Source organism: Aplysia californica, unplaced genomic scaffold (genome assembly GCF_000002075.1).
Source record: "Aplysia californica isolate F4 #8 unplaced genomic scaffold, AplCal3.0 scaffold00382, whole genome shotgun sequence".
Classification (NCBI taxonomy): Eukaryota; Metazoa; Mollusca; class Gastropoda; order Aplysiida; family Aplysiidae; genus Aplysia; species Aplysia californica.
This window is the reverse complement of record NW_004797652.1, coordinates 149,763-156,436: the sequence shown is the minus strand read 5'-3', so window position 1 is coordinate 156,436 and position 6,674 is coordinate 149,763. Positions and strand designations below refer to the sequence as shown.

The following is a 6,674-nucleotide window of genomic DNA, read 5'->3' as shown; positions in this document are numbered from 1 at the left end:
GGGGTCTACTGTATTCAAATTCGGGCATGAATGAGTAAATTGTAAGCGATGCAAGCGAAATAAATCTGACCTCCTCAAATTGCTTCGGAACTCCGCTCGACTCGCGCCGCTCTTGGTGTGGCTGGTGACCTCTTTCCCTTCGTATTGATTTGTATATCATCAATCACCTCGCCCTCGCCAATTCACCCTGCTAGCAATTTGTGGATTTTCTTTAATGATAATGATAATAATACACAAAATGTAATTGACAGCATGTGTATGGCGCAAATTCCCGCTCAACAGCAAACTCAATGCGCTTCACAATCTATACTATCACCCCAGCAGACATGAGAGCAATCTGAAACAATCTCAACTTCCTGGGAAGCATACAGTGCAAGCTGCCATTTATAGGCGCTAAAACACTACCATACTGAAAGACCTTTCGCTGTTTATGGCCAGGTACCCATTTCCACCTGGGTGGAGTGAGGAAAAGTCGTGTAAAATGCTTTATTGTTATCGCTTGCATATAAAATGTACTTACTCAAGCCCGGGTGATTTGCACTGCATGGGTCTGTTTGTTTTTGTTTTTTAAATGTATATGTTTTTACACCGCCATCAACACAATTTAGATTATTTAGGAGGCGGGCTTCCGGCCCTGTCTGTCAGGACCAGTTCGAACTGAGAGGGGTACATGTACAACATCCCAGCAGAAAGACCGACATACTCGATAAAAATGTTGCCCTTAATCGGGAATGGAACTCGGGTCTCCTGCGGGCGACAGCAAAGCGCCCAACTGCTGCACCACAGATGCCAGCCATAGGCCTTTGAATATATGAATTTAGATTTAATATGTGTTGAAATGAGAGAGAGTGCAACAAATGGAAACTGGTGAATGCCAGATTCTTTTAAATAAACGTTCAGATTATCTTCTTAAATTATATCGTCGAAGACAACAGGAGTTTATTTATCTGAGCGTTGTATGTCCTGAAAAAGTAACGCATGTGGCTAATGAAAATGCCGGTAGCAGTGAAACGAATCTAGACAACTATGTATGCTTGCTGCATGTTTGAGTCTCGGAGTGTTTATGTATTTTTACCGTACATATTATGTCTTTGAGAAAAAGTATGTGAGACATGGATAAGTGAAATAAGTGTGTGTGTGTGTGTGTGTGTGCGCATGTGTGTGCATGTGTGTGTGTGTGTGTGTGTGTGTGTGTGTGTGTGTGTGTGTGTGATATGTGTATGAGTACTGAGTACGTACCACAGCCTGTCGAAGAAAGGCTTCACCAACCAAGCGGTTACGCAAAACGTGAGGGTGCTTACATTTGTACAACATGTCGAGAGACCACATAAAATATTAATTTGTTTTAAATGTTTGGCCTTCTTGACTAGTGTGCAGTTCACAAAGGAGTACATTCTATATCATTTTAAAGGGAGTGCTTATTTAGGCCACATATGGCCTAAATAAGGTAAGGGAGGGGGTTTAGCTTATTTAGGCCACACATGCTCAAACTACCCTTTTCAGGCAACTGAGTTCGTTCCACTTTCATAATGGTGCACCTTTCTCATTTAGTACGGTTTTGTCTCAGTGTACAACTTATAAATCATAACCATAATGAATATTGTAAAGAACAAAGCACAATACGCAAAATTTTGCTCAATCCCAATGGTTTGAATGAGGGCCAGATTTTTCCTTCATGGAGGGGCAAAAGCTAGGCTACCATTTTGGCACACTTTGGTCAAGTGAAAAGGTCAAATCCTCCGAATGGACTTCCGGGTTAAATTTGGGGTATAAAAAGAGTGTACACTACGTGGCTGAGTCAAAGTTACACTATCTTTGCCTGAGTGACACTCTCTCGTACTGTCTCGTAGTAGTACATGTAGGCTAGTAGGCCTAGTAGTAGTAGTAGCAAAGATCGTGTAGAGAATATTTGGTAGTAGATTCTATCTAGTAGGCAGTTTAGTGAACGTGCTCAGGGCGAATCGGCCTCGATAAGCCCCGTAGACTTTTGTGATCGGCCACGAAGCCTCGTGTTTTTATGGGTCTAGATCTAAACAACTCAGTGTTATTCGCACTGCCACACCCGACAGGCCTAGATCTACATCTTTTTAAAAGGAAAAGAAAGATCATCAAAATGGTTGAATTCGCGTGAAAATCGATTCGGTAGAACTAGAACTATTAAAATTTGCTTCTGAAAACAAGGCAATTTTTATACGAAGGCCATTTTTATAACTCGATGAAATAAAAACTACTGGCTGTGTACTGTGTTATTATGTATAAAAATAAATTATGAAACTTCAGGACGTATTATTATTTTCCAGCATCTTTTGACGCCTGAGCTGTAGAGGTTGAAGTTTTCACAACACTAATAGATCTAGTAAGAGGGTTAGGTAATAGGGCTTTCCGTAAAAAATGCATAGATCTACAAAAGCCGAACCACCGAATCAACCGGGCATCTCGCTCTCCCCTGCACACTGTGATAACGTGTTGCTGCGGTATCGCATTATTCAACTATTAATACGTGCGGCTATGGCAATTGGGATGTACTGACTGAAAAAAATTCAGTTTTGTTTTTATTTTACCATATATATATTTGACTTTAATAGTGCAGGCGATAGCAAGATCTAGATTCCCTGTCTAGAATCAGTAGTAGCAGGCCTATGCTAGAAGCAGCCAGAGAGCCTACAACTGCTAGATCTAAATCTAACTTATCATTGCTATGCCTTTGGGCTTTGGAATTGAAATAAAACGAATTGCACAGTTCTAGTTACTTTTAGATTCAGCAAGTAACTGTATTTCCAGAGTCAATAATAACAAATCTCAGCATAACAATCACTTTTACTTGTATTAGAATAATTAGATCCAACTTTTTTTCTAAAATCTGTTTTGCGCAAACTTAATATTTTCTCTACTTGTAGAGCACAGAATTTACATTGTAAGCCTCTGCTCAGTCTTTTAGTATATGTAATAAAATACACACACACAAGCACACACACACACACACACACACACACACACACATATATATATATATATATATACACACACATGCACACACACACACACACACATATATATATATAGAGAGAGAGAGAGAGAGATCTATATAATCATTTTATGTTGATTTCGGGATATTTTTAAAACTCTTTTTTTCAACATGTCATAAAATCAAATTGTGCCATTTTCTTTGAAAAGAATAGCATTAGCAGTGGACTTTTTAGACAGCGAGTCTCTGATTCAATATTTAAAAAAAAATATGCTAATCAATGAAAATTGCAAATTGATAATAGTTTAGTCCTGTAGAGGATAGGTGGACTCTGGGGTCTGCAGAGTGAAATACTAGGTTTTAGGATGTGAACCCCGGAGTCACCATAGTGAAATAAGGTTTGGTTTAAGTAAGGATTGGTGGACCCCGGGGTCAACGTAGTGATAAATAAGCAGGTTTAAGGTGGACCCCGGGGTCTACCTAGCGAAATACTAGGTTTTAGGACAGGTGGACCCCGGGGTCACCGTAGTGAAACAAGTAGGTTTCTTTAAAGATTGGTGGACCCCGGGGTCAGCGTAGTGAAATAAGTAAGGTTAATTTTAAAAGGATTGGTGACCCCGGAGTCACCATAGCCGTAGAGGAATAAGAAGGTTTAATTAAGGATTGGTGGACCCCCGGGACACCTTGATTAAACCTACTTATTTTACTACGGTGACCGCAGGTTCCACCTATTCTAAAAACCTAACTAGTATTTCGTTAGGTAGACCCTGGGGTCCACCTTAAACCTACTTATTTCAATACGTTGACTCCAGGGTCCACCAATCCTTAAAATTAAACCTAGATCTACATGTACTTATTTCACTACATTGACCCCAGGGTCCACCAATCCTTAATTAAACCTAGATCTACTGATTTCACTACGTTGACCCCGGGGTCCACCAATCCTTAATTAAACCTATATCTACTTATAATTTCGCTACGTTGACCACGGGCTCCACCAGTCCTACTATAAAATAAACTGAGATCTACTTATTTCACTATGTTGACCCCGGGGTCCACCGATCCTTAGTTAAACCTAGATCTACTACTTATTTCACTACGCTGACTCCGGGGTTCACATCTTAAAACCTAGCATTTTGTTAGGTAGACCCCGGGGTCCACCTATCCTTTTGGCTAGATAGACCCCGTAGTCCGCCTATCCACTTTTTTTTATAACAACTGAAAACAATACATGCCAGTTGTCATGAATAGTGAAGAAAAATGCGGGGGGAAAAAGACAATGAGGTAGACTATAATTTGTCAAAAAAATTGCAAGTGCAAGTGAAGATCATAAAATAATTTTGTTATTTTCTGGTCATCTTTCCCGGTTTATAAAAAAATTCCAGTAAGCCTACTACTAGATCTATGTATCTGAAGAACATTTTGCTTGCCTTTATTATTAGCTTTTTTCATGTACATGAAAGCATAGAACATATAGTTTCACACATATATATGCACAATACTTTGAAAAAGAAAGATAAGGTCATTGTTGTTTTGTTTTTTTACGCAATCCGTTTTACGTTGAGAAAAGCGGTAAAAACAAGTTTAAAAATTTTAAGAATCCCCATAATATTAGTATTAGGAATCCGAAATTACTACCTAGTTGGCTTACTCTTTAATAACCATGAGCAGTTAAGAAAAAAAAAGACAATGATATAGGATTTGTCTAAATATGACCATTAGCAATAAAGATGTTGCCCATTTTGTCCAATTATCCTTGCAGGTAAAATCACCCTGCACTGTACCTCAATAAGCACAAAAGGAATATTTCTGTGACTTTGTATAAAGGTGTGGCCTAAATAAGGTAAGGAAGGGGGGTTTAGCGTATTTAGGCCACAGGTGAGGCCTAAATAAGGTAAGGGAGGGGGGGTTAGCTTATTTAGGCCACCTGTGGCCTAAATAAGGTAAGGGAGGGGGGGTTTAGCTTATTTAGGCCATATGTGGCCTAAATAAGGTCACCCCATTTTAAAGGGCATTTTATGTTTCAGGTAGTCATCTTAAACGAATTTGTATCAGGCTACTGCTTCATCCATCTGTTCAGCCACAGAACATTACTTGTATTATTTAATTTTATTGGATAATCCGTATTCTTTTTAATAATGACAAAATTTGTTATTAATTTTGCATAACTGAGATCTTGCGTTGATGTGTGTAGAGCTTGGTAAGATTGCTCATGTACTTAATCAACGGAGTTTTGTTAAATTGGGTGCTGCAGTCATTGGCCATTGGCGTATTTAATGAAGAGTTACGTTATTATGTGCTTAGTACATATACACCATAATCTCAAACTGTTGTATGACTTTCGACCTGGAGTTGTCGAATTAGACCAAGTAGCGGTCCAAGAACGCCATTTGAGACTAATCATGTTTAACTCACACCCCCCCCCCTTCCCCCCCGTCTGGTCGCGAGTTTCGCTGAGAGCATATTTGAGAATGACTGCTCCATAAGGAGGCATATTACGCAGCAAAATCAGATTTCCAACTGATTATAACTGTTGCTATTGCGATGTCTCTCTCTCTTTTCAGAAGTACAAAGGCCTGGCTTCTGACATGGAAGCCATGTAACTCGGCGCTTTCACGACCACGTGAGAGCCATGAACGAAAGTTTAGAGTACCACTATGAAAAATCTCAGCACCAAGACCAATAAAAAGTATGTCAGGCTTTTTTTCCCCAATTTTTATATTGACTGTAATGAATCGTTTTATTTACCCCCCCCCCCCCCCCCCCCCCCCCACACACACACACACAGAGGAAATTTTTTTAAACAAAATGCTCATTATTTAAAAAGAGCATATTGCTTTTATCTTGCCTATCATAGCTAACTCGGTCTACGTGGGGTACAGTGCGATCCCTGGAGAAAGAGGGGAAAGAGGAGAAAACGAGGATAGAAAAGATGCTGTCAGCGAGCTGCCACTGGAGAAGAGAAATCTAGATCAGCCCCATAAGACGAAAAAGAGACGTACATAGTACATGTGCGTCTCTCTTTACTTTTTCTGTCTTCTTATATCGCATGGTGCTGAGAGGAGATGCAATTATTATTGAACGTGGGTCAGGTGTGTTGCCTTTTGAATCGTAATGTTGTACATTTTAAAAAATACGTACCTTTGCATCGGGACTCTGTCCTCTGTCGATACATCTTTTTCTTGATGTTCCTCTACCAACACTCAAAGAAACACCAGAAGACGCAATAGACAGAAGAACATGGTTTTTTTTCAATTTCAACACACTTCAACAGGCACGTCCTCGCCTCATTAGCAACTCACACCACCATCAGATGATGACTTAAATTATATTCCAATAATAATATAGCACGAACACTATCGTCATAGAACAGGGTCTTCTACTTTCTCTCTTTAACTCACGAATCAAGGTGTCCCCAGCCAGATAAATACACTGTATCTAGCACAATGACACCAGGGTCAGACACACTGGGAACAAGCTACTAATGTTGGGGGCTCTCGTGGCCTAGAGGTTAAGGTGTTGGCCTCTCATTCAAAAGGTCCCGGGTTCGAATCCGGGTAGCAACCGAAAAAATTTTTCTCTCTAAAATTGTCTCCTTTCACCTCCTTTCCTGCTCTCTAGCAATATTCTGTCGTCTGCTTTCGTCTCCTCTTTCTGCCCCCACCCCTCACCTCCCTTGCCCCCTCCTCTGGGCTCCTGACTCTTTCTG

The 6,674-nt window shown here is 40.1% G+C and overlaps 1 long non-coding RNA gene across 1 annotated transcript in view; it reads left to right on the top strand.

Moving 5' to 3' along the window:
- Window positions 1-5,678, top strand: part of LOC118478152 — a 23,795-nt gene extending 18,117 nt beyond the window's left edge. Inside the window, exon 3 of the long non-coding RNA XR_004858851.1 lies at window positions 5,530-5,678. This is a non-coding gene — a long non-coding RNA (uncharacterized LOC118478152). The remainder of the gene's footprint in view (window positions 1-5,529) is intronic.
- The last annotated feature ends 996 nt before the right edge of the window (window positions 5,679-6,674 follow it).